The following is a 25,650-nucleotide window of genomic DNA, read 5'->3' on the forward strand; positions in this document are numbered from 1 at the left end:
CTAGCTTTCCGACGTTGGCCTTTCATGAAGGCTGTACAATAGAGAGTATTAAATTAGGGTGCCTATGCGTTGGGGAGCCGTTGCGCTTGGGTAAGTCTGCGGCTGCGTGCTGTTGGATCTGGAGGACAATCCCAATTGCTGTCCCCCAGATTTTGGTCCTTGCCGTTGGGTGCGGGAGTTTACCGAGGTTGAGGAGGGCTTTGAGATGAAAACTGGAGGTTTATTTACATTATTTACAGTGAGAGTACTAAGAAATTAACAGTCATTACGGGCCGGCAGCAACTCGGACGCTGCGGCCCGTGGCAAGAAGCTCGAAAGAGATGAATGAAGGAATGCTCTCTTGCTGCTCCCGGTCTCTGGCTTTTAAGCCCTTCGGTGTCTCGAAGTCACGTCACGTTCGACCAATCGGCGAGCCCGCTCAGGTGACGCCATTTCCGGCCAATCAGCGAGCCCGCTCAGGTGTCGTCATTTTCGGCCAATGGTAGGCGCCCGTGCGATTGTGTCATACCCGGTGCCGAGGGTCGTTCCTTGGGCCCCAAGTGTCCGAGTGCTTACTTCTCTCTGCGGTATTGGCTTGCTGACTTGCAAGCGCCGTCACAATAGGCGGAAGGGGGCGATGTTTCAGTGCTACAAAGCAGCTTTGCTCGGGCCCTGCGCTACCTGGAACCGTGCCAGGCTCCCGCTACACTTTCGGGAAGAGTCAAGCAGTGAATAGCTCCACCTGCGGCGCACAAGGTGGGGGACGCCAACTTGTTTGCACGTGCCGCGCTTCGGGAACGGGGTAGATCTGCTTCTGCGTTTCTTACTTAGGTGTGGCGCGATTCGATGTGGTCTGGTGAACTCAAAGGAGGCTCAGGAAAAGGTCCCGTATCTAACGGTGCATACCTACGCAGAAAATCGTTATTGATTTGCGTCCCCAAACGCAAGTCGCATGCGCTGGAAGCGCCGTCGACGTGGTGCAGTCACATGTGGTGTTTGTGTTTACTAAATTATAAAGCTAACCATAAAATTGGATTTGAAAATACGTTTTCATTGGAGATGGGTAATTTACAAGCCGGAGGTCTCCGTGTTCCTGTTAACACGAAGCAAACAGTGCACATGCGTAGGGTGCGATTGAAGTGGAGTCGAAACAATTCATACGCAGTGGTGGAACAGCTGCGCGCCAATTGCGCCAAACTTCGCCGAGAGCGAGCCTTCGCGCCATCCTGCGCCGAAACGGGATTTTAGCGGAAAATTGCGCCGAGCCTGCGCCAAAGCAAGCATAAACGCGAAACCCTCCTTCCGGCGGTGCTTTGCAGTTAGCAAAACTCAAATCAAGACCAACATCATGCTATATAATCATCATCACAAACGGAAGCAGGGGCCTGTCCATAGACCTCTAGTGAGAAACTCCAGGGCCCGCCGGAGTCCTCCGGTTCATGAGTGGCGCATTTTTCTTCGACGGACGTACAATGTGGTACCTCTGTACCGTCTTGCAAGCGCTTTATTTCGGTGTTTTAGGAACCCGCGTGGTACCGCTGAGTTTGCCGAAGGAGGATGTCACATTCTAAGGTTAAAGGTGAACTTTTTCGATGTTTATGGGCAATGCCTCCTTTACTAGATGCCTGCCGCGTCGCTAGTCTTCCCATTGGAGCGAAGCTTCCTGTAGTTCAGGGTAGTCGCGGAGAGACGGCGCTCGCAGCCGACCCACTTCCTGTTGCGGAGGAAGTGACGATTACTATAGGCGAACGCGCGGTAGACCAATGGCTTGACGAGAGCGCATGGGTCCAGCCTCCGGGATCACAAAAGACGCCATTAAAATCTCGGAGGCAGGGCTGCGTGATTTAGGTTTGCAGCGGCCACCGCAGCTAGCGCTCGCAGCCGACCCATGTGGGAAAGAGCAAAGAGGAGAGGGGCAGGAACCACCCTCTCGGCTCACGCGGCAGGCATCTAGTGAAGGAGGCATTGTTATGGGTGATAGCGAGGCTTTGCGAAAGAGCAAGCTGCGATCAGAATCGCACGTGATGTATAGTTAAGAATGGTATTAGCGAATGTAGTACAGGACTAGAGCCGCCACTTCAATGGCTGCTGCCATGTTCGTTGGCGCAAGATATTTGCGTCGAGTTTGTGTCGATGAAATATTGTCGCCGACGCAAACGCAAAACCGTATTTGCGTCTCCCGTACGCACAGTGGCGCTGACGCCATTTGCGACCGCAAAACCTTTGCGGCCCCGATATTTCCAAATGTTCATCGCATGACACGAGTATCAGCGCAGGCGCGCTTACTCGATCAGGCTTGCAGTCAGCCTTTGCCCACAAGCACTGAGTCTCGCACTGTGTTGCATCCTGGCTCAATAAACACGCATTTGTTGACGATCTGTCTGTGGTGGCTTCTCTGCGCCGTATCGACGAGCACGGCCGTATAGCGCCCTTTGTGTGTCCCGGTATGGAGGAGCGTCGCGTCCTTTCCTGACCGCGCTTGCAGGATAAGCTCGCAAACCCGTCTCTACAACATATCCACTACATCAGTTAATATTTGCATGGTATATGGTAAGCGCACGTGCGTGCTACCTTGCGCCAAAAGTGCTTGTTGCTGCGCCAAAGCGGCTGTTTTGCCTGCGCCAGGACCTGCGCCGAAAGGTAAAATGCCTGTTCCACCTCTGCATAACGGCTACAAGTTTTGGCGTCTGATGCGGCATGTTCGATGCGGGTGCGCATTATGACCGCATTCACTGTGATCGGCGGTTCGTCGCCTTCACTTTCCGGAGCAGGAATGCTGCCGCGAGATTGAAGAACGGGACGGTACTGGTGTATGTGTTCGACACACCTATAGTTGCTATTTTCTGAACGCATGGCTCGTTTCGGCTATACCCTCGGCTCAGCTAGCTCTATCTGAAGTGCTCGTTCATGACGGGAGCAACGAGACCTCTTTAGAGCGGCGACGTCCAGGAGCCACCATATCGATGCTTATTCCGAGCTGCTGTACGGAAGGGACTGAGGAATGTGAGCCGACCCCGAAGGTGGGTGCGATTCGAACGGGCCGTCTCGAAGCCCTAGCTGTCACGAGGGAAGAAATGCGAGAAATGGGCAATTGACGCGAGTACAAATTTCTCAAAGAGCTAGTCAGGTTTGGCACGGGTTAAGTTTGCGTTCGGTGTCTCGGCGTATTGGTCAGGTCATTGGACCGCTGCGCTGGAAGACAGACGTTTGATCCCCCTTTCCGGTCGCGCACATCTATTTTACTGAAGACGCGCCCGAAACGAATCCAGGCAAGGATGCCCGGAACGAGGAATGCTTCGTATGAACGACACGCCGCGATGACGTCGCAATGACTGCGAATAGCCCGATATGGTCCCCTCACGCTGCCTATGCACGCGCCTTAAAAGTGCAGTCCGCCGGTTCGGCGTTCGGGTCCTGACGTCTGTGATGCATCGTAGCACGTTTTAGGAGCGCTTATGTGTGTGCAAGTATTGGAGGGGGATTCGCGTGGCCGTTTTACTCATTCAATGCTACAGGCGCTTCCTGTCGTGGCTTGAAAAGGAGGCCGCATCGACATATCTCTAGTATTTATTTCTCTATGGTGGAACAGTCACGTACGAAATATGCATCGTATCAGAATTGAACATCCGGAGCCTGGTCGTACGCAGTGGATGAAAGATGCAAAAGAGTTGTTGTTGCAAGAGCCCCCTAGTCGTACAACTTCTCCACGAAGGTTGGAGCTGAGCAGAAAGTCGGGTGGAGAAAAAGAGCAAAAGGTGAAAAAAATATAAGAAAAAGAAACCTCGCAATCATCGGAATTTGAATGTGCGCTGTTCGTGTGTTTGTTTTCCTCCCTTGGTGGTACAGTCTGTGTTGGTTCCGTGTATGGCTTAGAATATTGCCCGCAGTTGGAGAAAAAAAAAAACGAAACTTAGGAAGAACTTTCTGATTTGATCGCGAAGCACTGCAACCAGGAATTCATTTGGGTGTCTGTTCTTACTTTTATTGGCGTCGAAAAATGTGAGTCTGAAGAGCTACAACGGCCACCGCATCAACAACGGAAAACCACTTTACCGTGCCACCGTCCGTTCGCCTACTTTCTCGACTCGCTATAATAGGCCAGCCAGTTCGATTGTTGGTTATTGCATCTTTCACCAGCTCTTTCGCATTCGGGATATGCTGTGCTTAAGCGCAGCAGCTACATTGTAGAACGCTGTCGACCGTTCATAACCACTTGACGCTGGAGTTCAAACTATACTTTTATGGGCTACTTCTCTGTGATTCCAAGTCAGTGCTGCAGGTGGTAGAATGCCGTTTGAAGAGTGCTAGAAATTGAAGAGTTTCCCGGCATTGCCCAGGCGACATGGCCATGCTCTGGATCGCGTTTGAGTAGGTGCCTCGGGTCGGTTTTGAGCGTGGCGCAGCAGCCACATTTCCATCATTGCGTAGTTAGCTTTACTGCCGAGCGTTCTGGCGACCTAATGTGACGTGGTTTCCTAACATATTTTTTTTTCTTTTAGATCCGCGCGTACTTTAAACGCCCGTGCCTTACGAGGCAGCAAATGTAGATGTTCTTCCGGGGATGTCACTGTCTTAAACGGTGAAGTACTAGCATGGACAATTTACTATCTACATCTCTGCGATGGCCACATTGTCGCCATTAGCTGGGCAAATGTGCGATGTGACGAAGCCAGATTTATAACTAATAAAATCCCGTATTGTTAAACTTAGGCCGCCGAACCACGAGGAAAAGCAATGGCTGAGCTGGGGGAAGATTAGTATGTATGCTCGACACACGGGGTGCGCACAGGCTGCACTACAAGCATCCTCATCAAGCTTGGATTGCTGAAAGCATGTTTGACTTACTGTCCACACCGTCATGTATCGATAGATCTTTGTCACGCCATATTTACTGTAGTTCTCCCCTGTCCTTTAACTCAATCCACCGCTTGGCTCTTTGTATTTTATGTTATACCCGACATATGCCCGCGGGCGTTGGTGCTTTCGATGCTGGTGCACAGCTTGCTGTCCGCGCCCTTGATCATTTTAATCAGCCTCTATTATTTTGGTATGTATAGGAACACCGGAACTTTTTCGAAGGTTGTCACCAGGGATTCGTATGCACACAGAGCTTTTTGGAGCTGTACGACGAAAATCTAAATAACTAAATATATAGGTTCGAACACACGCATATATTCTTGTTTCGTGTACAATACTTTACCTCAACGTACCAAAACATACCTCACCATAACTTATCGTGCCATACTGTACAGTACCGCGCTATGCCACCACGCCATAACTTGGCAGAGATGAATCTGACCAGAAGGCCTGGCCAGATGAACGTTGTTCGAAACTTTAACTGCTACCGCTACGTGAGAGCGTGTCCTCTATGGAATGTTCAGCGTACGTATACAACTTGAAGGTATCAGAGCTGGAAACAGGACGACGACGATAAGAAACAAGCACTTTTGTCTCCAAAGACTGTGGACTTCGGAGACAAAGTCTCCAAAGTGATCTTGTCTCCAAAGTCAGTTCTCTCGTGATCGTCCCTCTCGTATCGTCCACTTAGTGCAGGTGATCTTGCAGATGCTCGCGTGGGCTTACAACGGTACAGAAGCGTTACAGTGACACCCAGGTGAAGCTCGTTCTTCTCTTTTTTGTTTGTCAAAAGGGTTGTTGAAGCAGACGCGATGCCAGCGAGCTGTCTTTTCCCAAGTTCCTTTACCGCAATTTCCACGCCGAGATGCCGACCTTCTGCCAGGGTGTCTCCGTCCTGCGACAGATGGCGCTAGCTTGCGCCTCGTTGTCCTCTCCCTGCTACCCATCCCGTTCTCTCCATCCTCCTCCTTCCGAACCGCCCGATGTGTGCGTGAGCTCGCGTGCGTGCCACGCCTCCTCCTTGCTCGAAAAGCGGCGGTGGTGGTGGTGGCGGTGGCGGCTGTCGCAGCAACAAGCGGCGGGCGATCGCAGAGCAGTCGGTGCTTGCGTGCGTAGCGCTCTGCGGTGCCCGCGAGGGAGAGAACGCCGGAGTCGTCGTCGTCGTGCCGGCGGCTTGACGCGTGGGACGGCGTGCGCTCGGCTTGGATCGTCCAGCAGTGATCGGCGGCCGGAAAAGGAGGCGACGAAGGCCGCACGACGACGGAGTCCTCTCGAGTCGCAGGCCGCGTCTCGAAGCGCGCTATCGGCGAGAGAGGAGAAGAGGTCGGTTCAGTTGTCTGGTCTGGTGCCACTTGTTGTTCTGCCTGTATGTTTCGCCGCCGCTTCTTTCTTCGCCGGTTTCGGGAGGTCAATCTTCGTTTGCGTCTCGTACTCGCGCCCGCGCACACACACACAAACACAGGCGGAAGAGTGCACTGGTTTCGGATGTGTTTTGTCGTTTCGTGATAGATCAGAACGACTCTAAACGGCGACTTGGGTGGGTTGGTACGTTGACATCGTAGAAGCCAAACAGCGTTCAAGGAACGAAATGCGAAAGAGCCAGACAACGCAGGCGCTGTGTTCGTCACGGAATTGTTTTGACACCGTTTCCTAATTTTATAAACAATCTGTTTCTTTCCTTTCTGTTTTTGTTACCCATGATTTCGGAATATCCGACCCTTTCTTCGGGCGAACTTCAGTACAGCTTTTACAGCTTATAAAGAAAGGAAGAAGTGATCCAGGTTGCATCTGTCCGAGCGCTTGCCACACTTTTATTTTCGCAATTTCTTTTCTATCCCTTTTTATCCTCCGTGTGTCGACTTACGACCATAGTAGATCAACAACGCTTGTGCTTCGAATTACCTGCTCCGACGACTGTGCTGCGGTGCAACGTGGCGTGAAGAGAAACTGAATTGTGCGCCTACTTTTTTTTTTTTTTTAATTGTGTGTGTAACGTGCGTGTAGCTGCTCTTCGGTGTTATTGTCTCCTGTATTATTGTGGCCGACTCCGTGTTTATTGTCGTGTCTGTGATCCTTGCCACCGGCGTTTCTGCTGCTATCTGGAGCTTGGCGACGGAACTCACGAAATCGGCGCCTGTCCGCAGTACGGTTCGTTTTTTCGCTTTCATTATTATTATTATTATTATTATTATTATTATTATTATTATTATTATTATTATTATTATTATTATTATTATTATTATTATTATTATTATTATTGACGCGATATAGAAAGCGGTGGAGCACACAAACGCTGTGCGGACTGCTCCATGCCCCTCGAAGAGGTGGTACGGTTAAATTTATAGTTCGTGTAATTTTGCACATAGTGTTGTAGGAGAAAGAGCGTAACTTTAACAGTTAGCGCACGCGCAAGGACATTATCAAGCAGCAGCCAAAACAACACGGCGGAATTACAAAAAGAAAAAGAAAAAGCACCCTTCAAAGCAAAACGAACAACCACATCCCATTTAATGCGCAGCGTCGGTGAAATGAAATGGCTCTCTTAAAACCAGTTTTCTTTTCGTGTTCTGTACACGCGTTAATAATGCCCAAAAATCCCCGATTTCTTTCTTTTCTCGTTTCTATGGCCTCTCCCTTTGCGTTCTCGACTCGCTGTCTTCGAAATAACGACGGACCGGCGTCATATCACATGGGCTACCGTGCAATTTGCCTGCCTACTCAATGGCGGGCCCCTATACACTGAGCTCTGGAAGACCCAAGTCGTTTGTTTCTGTTAGCAAGCGTTCCCTAAATACTCTCGCCTTCGGGCCCGCACCTTAATTACGGGTCCGAAGGGTATACGCAGGTGCTCATGTGGCTTTCTTGTTTTTACTTCGTTCTGGCTGAGAAGGCGAGCCGAGTGCTGTCGTGGCGCGCGACGCATGTTAGCCAAAGTTCTTGCACGCCTCCCCCCCCCCCCCTCCCGCCAATGCGTGTACGCGTTTGTGTCGTCATACGTTTCACTTACCGTATAACGTCGTTGGCGTGCATGTACGCGGATGGCGTGTGCGCGTACTTATAGCCCTATTAGGTCGCCGTGGGAGTGGAGTGGGCATTATGGTATGCGGAAACTATGTTAGAATGTCATTGATAAGACTCGGGCAGTGTGGATTCGCTCAGGCTGGCAGCGAGCCACGCAATTCCTGCAATTTCAAGTTGTATATACAAGACGGCGACAGCCGCTGACGACAGGCGCGAACGTTTTTTCCTTTTTTTTTCGTGTATCCTGTCGTGCAATTCTGGTCGCATAACCCAGAGTGAGGGAGAAAATATCTTTAGTATTGATTAATCTGTCGTTGTCGTCGTCGTCGGGGTGGTGTGCAGCCGACGTGCATGCAGCTGGGCACTCGTGCAGTCCAGCATCCTGCAACCGCCCGGGCTTCATCTGGCGCCCGCCATATACCGGCTGTTGCTGGTCGTGCAGGTATAACCGAAGCCAGAACAGGATCCTGCTGACAGTCTTTGAGGGAAGGAAGGACACTTGAAAACGCCGATCTCTCGCGGACTGGTTCGGACGTCCCACGTGAGCGCGTGCCTGAACCCGAACGGGCACCGCGGAGACGCGCGACACGCGAGTGAACATTCGTGAATTTGACTGATCGTCTGACAACCACACGGCGTCTGCGGCAGGAGATTCCCCTTTCACAAAGTTGCGCAACCACTCAAACGAAAAGATTTGCTCTCCCTCTTTTTCTTTCGCGTCTGTATCGGTCTCGTTTTCGCACTTTGATGTGCCGACACTGGTCGGCGTGCATGTTGTCAAGACCGCGCGAGATGCATTGGCGCTTGCTGCGTGTCGAATGCGCTTGTCGTCGAATAACGTTGTCAGTACAACCTTTGCTTGTCGGCAGGACGCGCGAGGAATGCACCGCTAAGCCGCGTGCAGTGTACGCACTGCTGCGAATATGAAGAAGCTTAACATCCGCACGTCGCGATAGCGCCGCAGAGTGTATGCGTGCGGGACGAGATAAGACAGGACGTCCTCCACGCAGTCTCCGCTCCACGCCCCTGTTTTTTTTTCTACCCTTGCATTGAGCGTGTGTAACTCTTTAGCATTGCAACATAGCATATCAAACCAAGCACAGAGCCCCCAGATGGCCAAAATTAATCTGAAGCCCCCTACTTTGTACGTCCTCTTCCTCAGTCAGACGAGATCTTTGAGAGGTAAAGGTTCGTTACGGTAAAGCGAAGCTTTCTTTTGCTATTCCACCTACTTTTCTGCGCGGATGGCTGTGTGGCTTATAGGGAACTCAGCCAGTCCCACAGACGGCATAATCGAAGGTGGTGACTTGGTGTGCCTATCCTAACACTGCAGGGTACGACATACGACCTCGATCGCGAGAGGTTTAATCTTGTTTGCAACGATGGCCGATTCTAGAGGCCGTGCAACGTCACATCGCCCACACGCCTCTTATCGTTTAACCAATGCAGCTCACCAGTAAGTGCCCTCCCCCCCCCCCAGCAGCTTATCTCAGCAGGTCTGCCACGATAAGATATCGCTTCACTTTGACAATCGTGCTGCGATCGCTTCTGCCCAATTTCTTTAAAGCGAAGCGTTTTCTTTATTTTTTTGGATGCATGCAAATAAACACAGTAATACGTGTCGCATTAAAATTTAATAGCATTTAATTAGCGGGTTCACGAAAGTTTCGGTTCGCGTATATGCGAGAACGTGCGTTAGATCTGCGTAACTTTTTAAATTTATTTATTTCTCTTCCCGACCTATAGGATGAGATATCACAAACCGTATGTTCATCATTTTCGCACTAGTACTTCCCCAGCGAGGTCAGAAGATAGAGCCGTGAGGCACGAGGCACTTAATTTTGCTTCTTTAGGAGTTCCCCGGGCAGGGCCATCATATTTCATCCAGGGATATCTATTATGTCCACTCTATAAGACGCGTACCGTGCCTCTGAGCACGGGAAGTTAATTTCATTTTCCGTTCCGTTTCCGTTGCAGTCAGTTTCCATTTATTTTATTTCACGGCGCGAATCGGAGGTGTCACAGAGAGGAGTGGGTATAGTTCGTAAAACGGGGCTCATTTTAGCTGCATAGCATATAGGGCTACATTGATTCGTTTCTTGAGGGCTCTCTCGAATGCGTTGGCATCGACGATGGAAACGACGTAAGCGCAGGGGTGTTTTTTTTTGTCCGTACTCGCTGTGTGAACAAAAAGGATTGATATGCAGATTACTGCGACAGCGCGGGCAAGCCAGCTTCGAACGGATGATCATTTCCGAATCGAGTGTATAATGGCGGCAGCACTACGAGAGGTGTCGGCTAAGATGCTCATTTTAATCGCAAATTTTGTTGGAAAAGAAAAGACAGAGACGGGAGATCTTACGATAATAGACTGGACGAGCCCTCCCCCCCCTTCCCCTTTACGATACAAGAGATACTCGGACGTGAGCTAGCAAGTCACCTGCAGCAAAACGCAAACATCTGAAGAGGCTTTTTAATAGCCAGAAAGTTAATTCAGTTTTTGCTGTCTGCAGCGTAAGGCGAACATCTTCTTATGAGACATTTACTAGTTACTCGGTTAGATCGCTCTTCGTGATAAGTTGAACCGTACAGTTACATGCGAAGTGGCGCGCTTACCGTCCGTACTACGGCTTCAACTTGAACTCGGCTGTGCGATTGAACCTGTCATTCATTTAACACGTGGAAAACTGCTGTATCAGCGGTTCAAGACTACAAAGTGTACAGATGGATTTTGCGTAGCGGCTCGACGTCGAGTGAAATCTCCGGCGCGGCGTCGTCACTTCCGTTTTACGATTAGTATTCTTTGTTGTTTATATTTAAAGTTATTATAGATTAAATTGTTTTTATTTCTTGCCGTAGAATGTCGAGAGAAATACAGTAGCCATAGGAGGAGGGGGGGGCGGGGCGTGCACACTCCACCTCGATCTCTACACAGCAACCGATTTATAAACGGAACACTGCATATCACTCAACCTGTAGTTTGCACCCTCGGACCGAACCCGGTGTTCCTCAACAACGAACACAGCTCGAAACGAGCAAAGCGATAAAGAAAGACACCAAGACCAGACTCCGGGAGGTCCATCGTCGTAGAGACGGGCCCAGTGCTGTCCTCACTCCATTTCTCCTTCGTTCTTTCCCCGTTTTTCCCGGCCATGGCTATAATGGAATGAAGTGAACTCTTTTGGTGTAGTCAAAGTGCATCCACTCTCGAAGAGACTCACCATGTCTGAGTATAATTGTAAGTGTACCGTTCTGTTTCGTTTCCGAAGCTTTTTTTGTCGTTCTTCTTTGTGGCGGTAATGTGTCCCCTGCGTTGTGGCCAAGCAGGGAAGAAATGCCAGTCGGAGTAACTGAAGCGAGCCACCGCTTTTCGTACTGCGTTTGACCTATAGCCTGTCTTTGTTTCGTGTATTTTATTTACGTATCGTCTTGTGTGTTGTATCTGCGCAGCATATAGATCGAAAGGGTTAACCATGTTCTTGCTGGCTCTTTTTTTCTTTTATTCGGTCGTTGAAGCTGTACACGCGCGTGGGCTGGAATGTTTACAACGCCGCTGACGGTCGATATTCGTTTGTTGACGGTCGGCGTCTAATCTTGCCTCAGTTTCTCCTTTTTCTCTGTCATTGAGAGGAAACGTCCTGCAGGGCTGTCCGTACGAATAACCTTTAGTCAACAAGATCAAGTCCAGCCGTCTCTGGCTTGTGTCTTGCCCAGGCTTCTAGCAACCCGCGCTGTCACTGGACCCGTTCTATAGCCAGGCACTCAGACGAAGCGGGCTGGACACTGCGGCGCTCGAAGTTTCTCCGGCATGCGGGGCTATTCCAAGCTGTGCACGAAGCTACGGGCGGAGGCGTTGCTTTCTTGTTGCACGAAACGGGGATACATTTCGCCACTTCGCATTGAGTTATGCTAACCCTTCGATGATTCAATGTGTTCATTGATTGATTGATTGATTGATTCAAAGCAACATCTGGGCAGTAGAACGCAAAAAATTAGTTTCACTGCTCGATTCTATTCCTTGTTCATTGTTCATCATTCCATTAAGCCCAAAGGCGCGCTCACCGCGGCGGCATTTTGATGGGGGCGAATTGCAAAAACGCCCCTGATACCTTGCATTCGGGGCACGTTAACAAACAGCAGGATGTCAAAATTAAGCCGGAGTCCCCCACTACGGCGTGCCTCACTATCAAATCGTGACTTTGGCACGGAAAACACCAGACAATAATTAATTAATCATGCACCGTTCACTGAGACTGGGCTATTCTGGTGATCGAGTATGCGAAACGCCGGTCGGACCACTGACGTAACCACGAAAAGGGAAAAAAGGATCACAATAGAACGGATACAGTATCCCAGCTCTGGGCCACAAAACGTGCGGTATAGTGGAGGGCCCCACTTAAGTATTGATCACCTGTGCCCGGAAAAGCTGTAACGCTAGAATTGTTCGCAAGAGCAAAGTCCAGTCAAACCTGATGCTGGGCATGTTAGCGCACGTGACCAGACAATGGCAAAGAACGCGCTTGGGATCTTTTCGAAAACCTTTGTGAATTCTTTACCCTGCCCACAAAGTTCGGTATGTGTATACGCACAACTTCCATGTTCCACTTCACCGTCAGAATTCGGCCGGCTCTTTACGGAGTCGAACCCCACATTGTCGGTTTGAACGCAGAGTGGTGGCTATTTTTCTTGGTAGATAACGGTTGTTATTTCTGTAGAACAAAAGAACACATCGCAAAAAGTGCAGCGGCAGAGACTTTCTCTCCGAAACATCATAATTTAAAAAAAATGCAACCTTATTGAATGCAGAATGGAGACGCGCTCCTTGCAGACAGGGTTAGTGTGTTTCCTTTGACAAACAAGTGAACTTGCTCAATACAGGTTGCCGAGTCGAGTGCGTCTCGGCTTTTACAGTCTGTCGAGTTTCGTAAACAGATTGACCGCCGTGTTAAATCGACTTGGAGCGTCCAGTGAAGAGAGCTACTTCACTGAGTCCTGTCATCACATCCTGTCGATGTGCGTCCTCTTTGTTTGCTTGAGTCCACCTCCCGACGTACAATTGACTTATTCTTCAATGTGGCAGCGACAGAAATTCCTATCATGCAACTGGCCGCGCGTAGCAAACGCGAGCGCGATGTCCGCAAGTGACGTATTTACGACGTAAGTTTGGCGTCACGCATGACATGCTTCGCGCGCGAGGTAAACATGATTTATGCAAAACAACACGCGAGCGAAACGAGGACCGCACTGTATGACGGCTAAACTAGTTGGTGTGATCACTTTGTTCGTGCTCGTCTCTCTTTCTATCTCCCATTCCACTCACTTTCTCTTTTTATCCCCCTTAGTCCTTCCCCCCATGCAGGGTAGCCAACCGGAACTACCTCTGGCTAACCTCCCTGCCTTTCTATGCATCCTTATCTCACTCCCCTCTCTCTCTCTCTCTCTCTCTCTCTCTCTCTCTCTCTCTCTCTCTCTCTCTCTCTCGTTTACCGACTGAAGTGGAAGCAACGTGTATTTCGCGTACACGTGTTCCGGCCCAAAACACAGCGCGTATACTTATTTCGGCCTTAATTATCGTAGGTAAAAGAAGCACCAACGTCCGGCCAGGCGACTGCGAAAACATGCCAGATATACGCGTCATTTCTTGCCCCTTTGTGGCATCCAGCCGTAAGGTCAACTTCGGACATTCCGCAAGTAGGTCGATCATGGCTCGATAATCGTGGCTCGTAAACGCTTTCGACTTTGCTTCGACTGACCACGCTTAATTTTTTCGTTAAACTGGCTGTCCGAGTTTTGCCACTTGCTGTATTATTTATTCTTACAGTCTTAACACGCTGATCGATCAGCTGACGTATGCGCTCGCGGATCGAATTTCGGGGCACCGCCCCACCCCCTATACGGCTGTTCGTGCGTTAACGTGCGCGTTGGCATCTGTGCCACGAAACCGCGCCCTTCCCAAATGACGACGTTATTGCCCAAATCCATCCATACGTCCACCCATCCATCCACCTTGCGTGCGCGCATGCTAGCTTGCATCGATCACCTGCGCTAGGTTGGCCACCTGTAAGCATCCGAGAAGAGGGAAGGCGCATGTGAGGTGCACCCGTGATTGGGAAGGGAGGACCGACGCGTAGGAAGAGGCTGAGAGACGGCGAATGCCGGTATACGCTCGGAACGCCGCTGCTTCACTGCATCGATCTTCAAATGCACCTCGGGCTCTTTCATGGCCCTGGCGCGTCTTTCTTCTTTTTTCTTTTTTGTTCTTCTTGCCGTTCCAGACCTCCTCCTTTTTTGTGTTGTTCTTCCCTCGCTGCGTTAGCTCGAAAAGCAGACTGTGCCCGTCCCCTTCTCGCGCCGTCCTTTCCTCACTCTCCCGGCGAATACTGTCGCATTCGGCATCTCCTCACGCGTAGGACGCATAGTGTAGGAAGCATATTTTGGTGGTGAAAGCCTCCTGCTGGTGGATGCATGTAAAAACCGCACGAGATGGTCTTCTCGCTCTCCCTTCACTGTTTACTGTTCTCCAGTCTCTCGTTTATGCCATTCCTGCTGTGCTCACGCTCGCGTGGCCGTTTGACGAGCGTGCCTGTCGCCAGTCTCTGCGTACGCGCAGCAAATACGCGCCGCCCGTTTCGAGCTTGTTAGGAAACTGCCCCCGGCGCGCGTTCGACTTCGTCGGAATCGGCGAGCGGCTATTTGCGTTCCCGCCGAGCCGAACCGAGCCGAGCGGCGTGCAGCGTGCCGCAAAACGCGCGGTTCGCGTCGCCGTGCCTTGCGACGGCTGCGCGGGACGTTAAGCTCCTCTCAGTGCGCGGGGCGTTTTGGGCGGTAACGAGCCCTGCGGGCGCGCAGAGCGGGAAGCGCCTGTCGAACGCGTTTCCCGCGCACACTGCAGGTCTCGCGGGCGACCTTGTGTCGCTTTAGAGTCGCTGTACGTGACTCCGGCTTATACGGTGACTCTGCAGTGTCGCTCGCTTCGCAGTTGCGCTGCAGGGGCGCCGCGTGCGCTTTCGCGCTCGCGAGCGAGTTTTTTTTTAGAAAGAGGAACGTCACCCAAGGTCCGTAAATACGGACGTGGTTTTTGCACACTGGATATGCATGTTACGGCGAAGCTGTTATAGTTTCTCGGTGGTCGGCAATTTTCGTGTCCGTGCGTGAATGAAAATTATTATCATAATCATCAGCGGCTGAACCCCTTCTAAGCAAGCAAAAAAGCAATGGCTCGTCTTCCCTCGTAATGCGGAGGCTAGAAGCATTCAGCAACGGGAAGCGAACAGTGCATGCATTCATTGAAATCACCTCAACACACAGAACAGCATGCGTTTAAATAAGAGGGGAAGGAAAAAGTGGAGAAGGAAGGCAGGGAGGTTAACCAGTTTTGCCTAACCGGTTTGCTACCCTACACATGGGAGGGGGATGGGGGGGATGAAAGATGGGGAGAAGAGATAGAGGGCACATAACACGGCACACACATCGTTGGTTACAGTCTGTCACTCTTGTGTGGTACGTGACATCACTGTCACAGTCGCTTGTCCAAGCCCGTATCCTTCATAAACCGAAGTAGTCCCTTCGTCGCCTTCAGCTGCGATGTCTTCAGTCGGCGATATGTGAAAATGGTTGCAACTGACAATGGTCTACTGTCAAGGTGCGCTAGAACGGACGCCATGGACTGTCTCTGAACATTATATTCAGGACAGTCGCACAGAATGTGTTCCAGCGTCTCCTCGCAAAGACAGGCATTGCAGAGAGCGTTGTCGGCCATTCCAATGCGAAACGAGTAAGATTTCGTGAAGGCCACCCCTAGCCATAAGCGATAAAGCAGGGTGGCCTCACTTCGGCGGAGTCCGGTTGGCATACAGAGATGCATCAAGGAGGGCAGGTCGTGTTGATGATCGCTGCGGTTGGTCTGGCTGCTTGGTGTGCACCATTGAGAGAGCGTGATCTCCTGTGCAAGCACTTGAAGTCTGCTGGCTGCGTCGGAACGTGAAAGTGGTATGGCCTCTTCCTGTGTGTCTTCAAGAGCTGTCCGAGCGGCTTTATCGGCGTCTTCATTTCCGATGACGCCGCAGTGACTTGGCAGCCATTGAAACGTCACGCGATGTCCTTTCTCATGTGATGTATGAAGTAGGCATCTAATATCGAATACGAGCTGTTCAGATGGCCCGCGACGCAGAGCTGATAGTACAGATTGTAGGGCTGCCTTTGAGTCGCTGAAAATTGACCATTGTCGAGGGCGTTTAAATAAAGAACAAGCTCAAAACAAGCGCATCCGAACCATCAGTAAAGCACTGCATGTCACCCTCAACAATTGTAGCGGTGGTTTTGCAACAGCTTCGCTGGACATCCGCTTTCGCAGACCCAGGATGGCAAGTCAATATATATATATATATATATATATATATATATATATATATATATATAATATATATCAAGTTAGAAGGCGAACGGATTTCGTGTTTGCCTTCTTGGGCCGTGGCTGGCCCTTATTTCATCCCCCCGCTCAGATTCGTTAGCGTCTCCGGTTGTCTGAACTTTGTCCTCTTTTGTATCTTGCTTCCCCCTTTTCCCACTCCTCCTGTGGAGCGCCCGGTCGATACCTCCCTCCCCCCCCCCCCCCCCCCCCGGCCGCAACTCCACTCCGCGCACATCGGAATGCGGCCGCCGGAGCCGGTATCGAACCCGCGTCCTCGAGCTCCCTGAAGACGTAACCCTCCACTCGCGGGCCGCGCATGCGAGTCAGTCGATGCTGTGACATCACGACGGCGGCGGCGCCAGTGCGCCTCGGACGTCCTTGTAATTGCTATTGCAATAATAAGTGCTCTTACGCATTGTAAGATTTGGCAGACGTAGCTGTGGAGATGAACTTGGGACGACAGGGCTAGGCGAGCAGGATTTAATTGCAGGATTTACATTTAAAACAGGACATACATTGGCAGACTAGCGCGACTCCCATATGGAGCCCGCAAAACTAACATACAGCAAACAGTTTACGAGCACACAGCTCACTAGTTCATTTCTAGCATGACAAGGAGCACTCAGCTCCCGACAACGAGTACGACAGGAGCACACCCCAGCAGCCGGCAAACGCTGCTTATAAGCTCTCCGCTTGACGTCATAGTTCGACGTCATCGTTCGGTCGTGGACGGAGCACGAATGGTCGGGAAGGTTCGTCCAAGCATTGTAAACTTGCCGCCGCCCCGCACTATCGTTTACGCCCACACACACGCAAACACACAGGTGCGAACCCATACACACAAAGGCTCCGGAGTCGACGACCGAGGGCTTCGTAGAACTGTGCTCCGTCTCGGGTGGTGCGGCCAAGTACCAATTTCCGGAGTTGATCGCGCGCCACGTGGCTGCCTGCCGACCGCAGCTCTCGGAAGGGCGCCCCGACTGGTGGGCTTGGAACACGTGCAGCGGGTTGAAAGCTGGCACGTTGCCACCCCGTATGGCCATTCTTAACAGCATGAGAAGTTCTGTCGCTACACTTGAGATTCCCTGTAAGCACAATCTACAGCATTGTACAGTGGCATATCTACCGCAAGTTCGCGTGCCCTTTATTTTTTAATGCTTTGGCTCATGGAACACAGTGCTCCGCGAGTATTACGTTTTGTAAGTATACCTCACTCGAACAACAACAACAGCTTGCTTCGAATTCTCGCCGTCGGGACTCAGTTGGATGAAATGACTCCGAGAGCGAATGCCGCAGGTTTGTTCAGCACGATCTTGGATGCCCACTTCGCTTCTTCTGAAGCTCGGACCACCCGCGCTCATGCTACGCGAATTTCTTCCTGTGGAATGTATTTTTCTTCCTTCCTTTCTTCCTTCTTCTGTTTCTTTCTTATTTGTTTCACGTCTCGTCGCCGCCGAGTTCCGGGCGCCAGAGACTGGGAAGCCGTCCTTGATGACCGCAGTTTGTCCGCGCCTCCGCGGCCCGCGAGGCGCAAATGAAAGCGGTAGGGGGGAAAATGAGAAGACTTGGCGGCGCGCGAGCCATACAGGAAGAAGGGGCCGAGGGCTTTCCTTTCGTTGTTTGTGGCTCGATGCTGGAGCGTCCGGGCACCTGCGAGACGGGGGCATAGTTTCGTAGCCGTCACGCGTGCCGTTCTTTTTCAAAAACTCTCCATGGGGACCGAGCGCTCGGCTACGGCTATCTACGTACGGGGCAGTATACCTCGAGGCACGCATTGTATATCCAACACTGCGCGTCTATCGAGAAAGAAAGGACAGGAGGAAAAGAAAGAAGCAAGAAAAGTGGGAGAGTCGTTCAAGAGGCAGATAGGACCCTTTAGGCCGCCGCGCACTAGGCGTTTTTTCCACAGGGATATTCAGTGTGCTGCAGTACAATTTATACGTGAAGCAAAACGGTTACTGTGATAATTTGCTTTATTTGTTTTTCATTTTTATATTCACTGATTAGTTCTCTACCGCTTATGTTCACTCAGAGTCGCTAATACTGTGGCCCTTAATCTTGGATTATTTCGCATGCCGTTGACAGTTTACATTCGGTTATAGCCTCGCTTGTCAATTGCGCGTTATCCTTTCTCGCTTTTTTTTTTGTCGCACATGCTCTCGAGTTGAATGTTATTCCCATAACGTTCAACGTACTTCTACGTTGCTGTTGTAACGTTGAACTCTAGATTATATTAAATCAACTTGATGCACTCCTGTAATCTGCATTCGCTACAGCTTATACCGTTTAGGCAACAAAAGGGTGTTATTGAAGGCCGTGAATCTATGCTTTCCCATAAGAGTAATAGTATTTCATGCGAATTGCTGTGACACCCAACCTGTTCGAAATATCGGGCTTATGTATGGCTATAGTTGGGCATCCTGTTATCTTTAGTTTGCTACACAAGACGTAGTTAAAGATTACCTTCTACCAGAAGTGCTTTCAGGACAATTTCCTGTGTTTCGTCAACTTTCAACCGTTCCTCGCTCTCTGTGTGTGCGTGCGTGCGTGCGTGCGTGTGTGCGTGTGTGTGTGCGTGTGTGTGTGTGTGTGTGTGTGTGTGTGTGTGTGTGTGTGTGTGTCATTGGTGGCATGTTCGTGAGCCACGGTGAGTTTGTGACGTCGAAACCGGGCACCTGCTCGCTCTGCGACTGAGCGCTAGCTAAACATTCAGGTCCTCCGCCAGCCGCTTTGAAACGCGGTGCGCGCAGACGGGCCAGATACGTCTCTGGCTGAGAAGCGTGCACGCCTATCATATTGTGGCGCAGATTGCACAGTGCGCGTTGTCTTTCCGTCCATCGTGGTACATGCGCTGTCTATATGGACGCCGGGTGGTCCTGTACGTCATTCGCGGTGGTCGACACAACCACGTGGCGGTATGCATACTTAAAAAAAAAAAAAAAGGTCGAAGCGACCGCGGCGGCGTCCTGCAACGTTCGGGACGAACCGGCCGCGAAGCGGATGATGTCTTCTCGCGGCAGCTACTTTGTCAGCAACTGTCGTGGACGGTTCAAGAATCGCTAAGCAGCAAATGCACGCGCAGCCTTCTTAAGCACGATCTCCTATAGCCTTCACGCGTGGCTGCCAAGTTGCCGGGTGGGAAGGCTTTGGGGTTGTCTTCCTGTCTTGCCTTTCTTTCTTGGCAACCGTCTACCTGCTCGGGCTTGCACGTAAGGGATGTTTTAATCATCTCGCAGATTGGGCAGTCCCGGTATAACCTGGCTTTATAGTTTATTGATCTCTTTGTCTTGGATATCAATCGCTTACGCACATCAGAACTGTGTGCGACCGTCCCTGGCACTCTGCACGCTCGATTTCGGCGTCTCGATGCAAGGTAGATCGAAATCGGCCGAGTACACATCTGGTAATATAATGGATTTGCAGATATTAACTGTACACTCCTTTTCTCCCGCTTTTCAGGCGTTGTGCGATGAGTTGCTGCGTTGTCACTGCATCTTGTGTTGGTAGTTTATATAGTTGTGCGGCCCGAGTGTTTACATTGTCCCGACGTGCAGGAAGTAAGTTTCTCTGGCGCCTTTCTCTGCTTCTTATTTTTCTTCTTATTCCTTCTTTTTCTTTCTTTCTGTTGCGTGAGGACTATTTGCAGTGGGGTAACAAGTACTCTTTTCTACGGTAGAGAACATCCTTTCTGAAATTGGCCGCTATACTCACTCTCATGCATAGCTGGCAGCGCTACGAAGGCGATACACGCTTTTCTCACCGCTCACATCCGCAACCAAAAAGTAGTGCGTCACATGCGAAAGAAAGGTATAAGGTACGCGTTACGCAATTCGATGCAGCATTATGTATCACACTTTTATTTTGCAAAATATTATTGACTATCGCACGGAAGGCGTCGCATATCTGAATATATTTACCGTCGAACGAGCGGAGTGACACGTTTCTGCGACCAGCGACCCCAGCGCACCGTTTGCGCCGGCGGCGGAAACGTTCTCGAAGCCGAAGAGCGCACAAATAATCCGCGGTTTGACGTAAGCTCGCATTCACAGGTTCTAGTTATAGTTAGTTATGTGCGTAGTTGCAAACCCAGGCCAAACTACACCTGCGAAACGCGTGGAGTGACACTTCTGTGGCTGCACTATATACTTGCGTAGCTTCCGCACACACTAAGCATTTTTACACCTTTATGGGTGTAAGAAGGGTGTTTGGTTGTTCCATGGGCATACACGCTAAGAAAAGATTAGGCCCTCCGGGGCTTATCTTGTACCACAACGATAATCGTCGTCTGTCTTGCCCGCATTTCCCTTATTTAACGCTGCGTGCCCGGTATGCTTCTAGGTCACGAGTGACACGCGCATTACCAGCGTGACATGGCATTCTCCTCAGTAAAAAAAAAAAAAATTAAATTATGGGGTTTTACGTGCCAAAACCACTTTCTGATTATGAGGCACGCCGTAGTGGAGGACTCCGGAAATTTCGACCACCTGGGGTTCTTTTACGTGCACCTAAACCTAAGTACACGGGTGTTTTCGCATTTCGCCGCCATCGAAATTCGGCCGCCGTGGCCGGGATTCGATCCCGCGACCTCGTGCTCAGCAGCCCAACACCATAGCCACTGAGCAACCACGACGGGTATTCTCCTCAGTAAAGTAGCGAGCGCAGAGTTTTCAAGAGAGGAAACGCAAGCAAAACAGACGACGAGTGTTGCTGTGGGACAAGATACGCCTCAAAGGGTGCAGACTTTTAAATATTAAGGGTGTAACAGCCTCAAGTTTAAGGCGTAAGATGGAGTCGCTGGTGCGGACCAATTACGTTTTCTCGTTTGTCCACTTTTCTTTTGTGTGTGTGTGGTACGCAAGAATTATGCTAGCTGCTACAAACGATACGAAGAGTGCATTAAATAAAAATTGAAAGCTATCGCTGTCAAATTCTCGTGTCAGACATTTCGTGTCAGACCCAAAGTGTTCAGAATCATCACACAGTTTTCAACTGCGTCTTTTCTCATCGCACTTGTAGCTAGAGCCTGCTGTCATGCGCAGTAAATGTCTTGAAGGGCCCTCAAGGTAGCGGCGTCACCCGCGGGACAAGCGAACACTCTCGAAGGTGTAAACAATTTTAGCTTGTATACAGCGTTGCTACCGAAGTACGAACCGTAGTATATAACTGACTTAGCTCTTACCGTATTCGTTCAAGGTCGAGTGAACCTTTCTCAGAGAGCCGCGGAATCGTGGCCGCTGATACCGTCGTCTGGGCCGTGCTTTGCTCTAACGGGGTGTAGGAGATAGCTCACATGTGCGTGCAGAACCAAAGAAAAAAAAAGAGCGAATCACGCGCGCGGCGGCGGACGCGGAAGCGTCCGTTTTTAATGAGATAACCGAGAGGGTGGAGGCCACGTACGTCCACTGGACTTCTAGTGGACGCGCTCCGGAACTCACTTTGCGAGCCGGCCGCCCCGGTCGATTTGCTCACTGCACCCCCTCCCCTCCTCCGGCCGGCGCTGTTATAGAGCAGATGTCAGTGACGGAACGGGATGCGTTCTCTGTACCGAGAGCCCTTGCACGTCTGCCTTACCGAGAGGCAGACGTGCGAACCGGACGCAATTACAAGAAACGAAAATAACGAAAGCACACGCCGCCCTTTTTCGCGCGTATACTTGTGAACCTTGCTTGCCAGCCATAACCTTTCAGTAACGTGGATCCGTACCGACGGCGTGCTCATCTTTCAGACCTCCTTGGCATTTCCGCACGTCCGGGAATTCTATACATTGCCGCCCTTTGGCCGTCTGTCTAACTTCACCGCAATGCGCCATCCTTACTCAATGGAAGGGTTAATTGTTGGGCTCGTTGGTCTTCTTGCATTGCTCCTGAGGGATAGTGGCGCAAAAAAAATTAAACAGGAAGGGAAGATGACGACAAGCGCTTGGTCTTCGTCGTTCCTTCGCTTTCTTTTTCTTTTCTATTTCCTTTTTCTGCGCTAATTTGCTCCCTCCGTAACTAAATGAGCAGCTTAAAAAAAAAAGGGGGGGGGGAACTATTTCAAACGATCGGTCAGTTTGGTCAGGACCAAAACACTGCTATAGAAGAACAGGTAAGTTACGACTAGTTGCCGTAAATGCACATGTTATTTAGGGGAGTACCCTCTCGGCCTTGCTAGCTGAAACATTTTTGATATTCGGCCGTTCTTCCGAAATATCTCTTTCTTATTACCTTGTTTCTTTTTTTTGAATGCTGCCCATTGGGGTTACGCTGGCGCACTGCAATGAAGTTCGGCAGCTGGCCGAAGGGGGGAAAGTGCCCCGAATTCCTGCGCATATTTGTCCTCGCATCGCTGTCGTAACTGCCTTCCCAAGAAGCGAAGAAGGACGCCGTTCCTTCTCCGTCGTCGTCGCGATGCCGCCGTCGCGTCGTGAATCTTGAAGAGGTGCGCTCTACGTCGCCGCGGCTATACGTCGCCATCTGGGACGACGCCATAAAGGGGGAGGGAAGAGGGGGCGGGGGGCATCGACGCGCGCGCGCGCTGTCTGCGGCCGGCCGATTCGAGTCGGCGCCGTTTCGCTGGTCATTGACCAAGGCTGGCACACTCGGTCATGCGCGCAGTCGCGCAGACCTTTCGGCCGCGAGTGCGAACGTCGGCGGCGAATAGCGGTGAACGTGGGTGGACTGTGCTTGTGCAAAGAGTGGGTGGGCGGGCGGGAACGTCACCGGTCGCTGGTGAATGTGAACGTCGGAGAGCGTCGCTGAGAGAGTGGGAGTGAGTGAGTGCGCTCACCCCCCCCCCCCCCCCCAAAAAAAAAAAAAAAAAAAAATCGAGACATCGCTGAGTGAGCTCGAGTGCATATATCGAGTATATGTGCCGATATATATATATATATATATAATGAACAGTAAGGATCGGGTGTATTGTTTGCGGCAACTTTCGCGGAGTGTTCGGCCAGCTGTGCTTGAAGCAGAATTTTTTGCACGAATCCGGCAGAAGCGGGTCGAGTTGGCTCGGGCATCAGTTGCCTGGTAGCACGAGTCGCCGGTCGGGTTTAAGCAAGCGCTGGGGATTGGGGGGGGGGGGGGGGGCGGAGGGGGGGCTGTTACGTTGAGCTACGCCGCACGTCAAGCCTCTGATGGGGAACAGATTTAGCCGTGTAGTCCGACACGTTAGTCTATACGTTCTCGCGAAGGTCTCGGGTATGGTGGTATTGTTAACTCGTATCACAGCCAGTAAATTAGAGCCGGGCGCTATAAACGCGTACACGCTCTGTCACTTATACCTCCGTTAAAAGGGGGTTCGTTCAAAGTTACACCACTGGAACGTGATGAGGAATATATGCTCGAAACTTTGCGGCATGGCATAGAACTTACCCGCAGGAGTTCACGTGCAGCCGTTTGCTTAACGGCTGTAATGTAGCACTCTCCTTTTTTCTCGACATGATATCATTCCGTATCCATTAAGCAGTTCGTAGTTTGTGGAAGACCCGACGGCAAAACAGTTGCAAACATTTAAAGCCTGTACCCATATCCAAATCAAGCATTTATTCATTCAAATCCGGAGGCAGCATGAAGCCGTCAGTGCTATGCGGGCCGCCCCGCTTGGCATTTCTAAATAGTGTAGTAATAGTTTCCGTGCAGGGACTTTGCAGCTTACAATGAGGCGTATTGCGATTCAATGCGGACAGCGCAAGTCACCTGCGTTTTTGGCCATGCCCAGTGATAGACTGGGCTCATGTTCTGTTAGCTTTATTTATAGTCCCTCCGATTTTCACAGCAACGTATCATTTATACGGCGATGGTTTATGAAAATTCTGAACTGAGTGCAAAAAACTTTGCTCAGCCTGTACTACCGTTTTAGAAGAACTTCAGTTTGGCCTAGTTGGTGTTTACTGCATATACCGCCCGTGTTCTTTGTGTTCTCTCCCGCTGTCCCCGTCTTTATTTGCGGTCAATATGATATGCAATATACCGTTTTAGATATTTTGGATCTCTCTCTCTCTCTCTCTCTCTCTCTCTCTCTCTCTCTCTCTCTCTCTCTCTCTCTATTTCTTTCTTTCTTCCACTGTCTTTCTCTTTTTTATCCCCCTACTCCTTCCGCCGTGCAGGGTAGCCAACCGAAACTACTTCTGGTTAACCTCCCTGCCTTTCTATGCATCCTTCTCTCTCTCTCACTCTCTGAGGCGAAGTTTCAGTTGGGAAAAGCTTAAAAGTAACTTGCTAATTAATTAATCACTGTACTAATTATGTTTTTCTCTAGAAACAATTCGTTGCTGTTCTTTCTTCTGTCTTCTTTTTTTTTTCCTTTTTTTATACGAATGGACTCTGTATGGCCAAGAATAGAAGAAGTTGTTTTAACTTAGTTTGACTAGGTACTGCATTTGGGCCCATTACATGGTTAAGTTGGTTTCGACTTTGGCAAGCACGTGTACTAGCACAGCTTTCTATAGTTTAGCTGCTGGCCTACTTTGGCAGTTACCTTCAGTGCTGACCAGCTGAGCTTGCGGCTATCGAAGGCTGCAGTTCAGTAAATTACGCGTCAACGCAGCCTCTCTGTCGCAGTGCGATTCCGCTGTCGGCGTCGGGAACATAAAAATTTTTTAAAAAGAAAAAAAAGTCATTCCGGTACGGTCACCACAGCTCGCGTGCGCGCGCATTCACCATAAACTGCGTATGCGATACAAACGAGCACATTTAAAAGGATCGCGATTCGCGTCGTGTAGTCGGAAGTCGCGGACCATGCGGGGGGCGCGTCTTTTCTACTTGTCGACGCGACTCAGTGTCGCCTGTTCGCCGCGATATGCTCTTTCCTCTCCGCGGCTCGATAATACTTGGGGGGGGGGGGGGGGGGGGGGAAGGCGCTCGACTCGCTTGCCACGCAGTGCATGCCAACGCCCGGAACGTTGTTTTCGCTCGACTAGCTGCGGCTTAGTTCGCGACTACAGCGCGCATTGGGTCGCCACTATCGTTGTTTGTTTGTTTGTTTTTCTTCTGCGTCTCAACGGGGCCCTATATGCGCGTCTTGCCCCAAATCACGAACGCATTCGCTGCTGTAATTCCTCAAGGAGGCTTGAAGATAGCAAGCGAAACAAACAAACAAACAAACAGAAGATGATAGAGCCTGCAACCTTATTTTGTGTTTTCTTTTGTCGCCCTGATTTTACTTTATATTTATGTGAGCAGGGTTTTCGTACCACTGTTCATAATTGGACGCCTTCAACCAGCTGTGTATAATGTGTAAACACATTATTTAAAACTTTTTAGCACTGAGTGTGGTTTCACTTATTTGGCTTGCCTTTAAGAGCCAGTGCACATGATTAACTGCAATGCGAGCTGACTTGAAGCGGGAGTTTATGAGTTGACTTGAGTGTATTTCTATATTGAGTGCCCTTCTTTTTTCCCACC

At 50.5% G+C, this 25,650-nt stretch overlaps 1 protein-coding gene across 3 annotated transcripts in view; it reads left to right on the top strand.

The window, feature by feature from the left end:
- LOC126522943 (uncharacterized) overlaps positions 1-25,650 on the top strand; it is a 538,767-nt gene that overhangs the window by 111,182 nt on the left and 401,935 nt on the right. Inside the window, exon 1 of one of the 3 annotated variants that reach the window (XM_055066619.1) lies at positions 5,935-6,159. The exons of the other annotated variants lie outside the window; for them this stretch is intronic. The gene's annotated coding sequence lies outside the window, so the exon portion shown is untranslated. Of the gene's footprint in view, positions 1-5,934; positions 6,160-25,650 lie in introns of those variants that run through there. 3 annotated transcript variants of the gene reach the window in all.

The sequence above is a fragment of the Dermacentor andersoni genome, chromosome 6 (genome assembly GCF_023375885.2).
Source record: "Dermacentor andersoni chromosome 6, qqDerAnde1_hic_scaffold, whole genome shotgun sequence".
Taxonomy (NCBI): Eukaryota; Metazoa; Arthropoda; class Arachnida; order Ixodida; family Ixodidae; genus Dermacentor; species Dermacentor andersoni.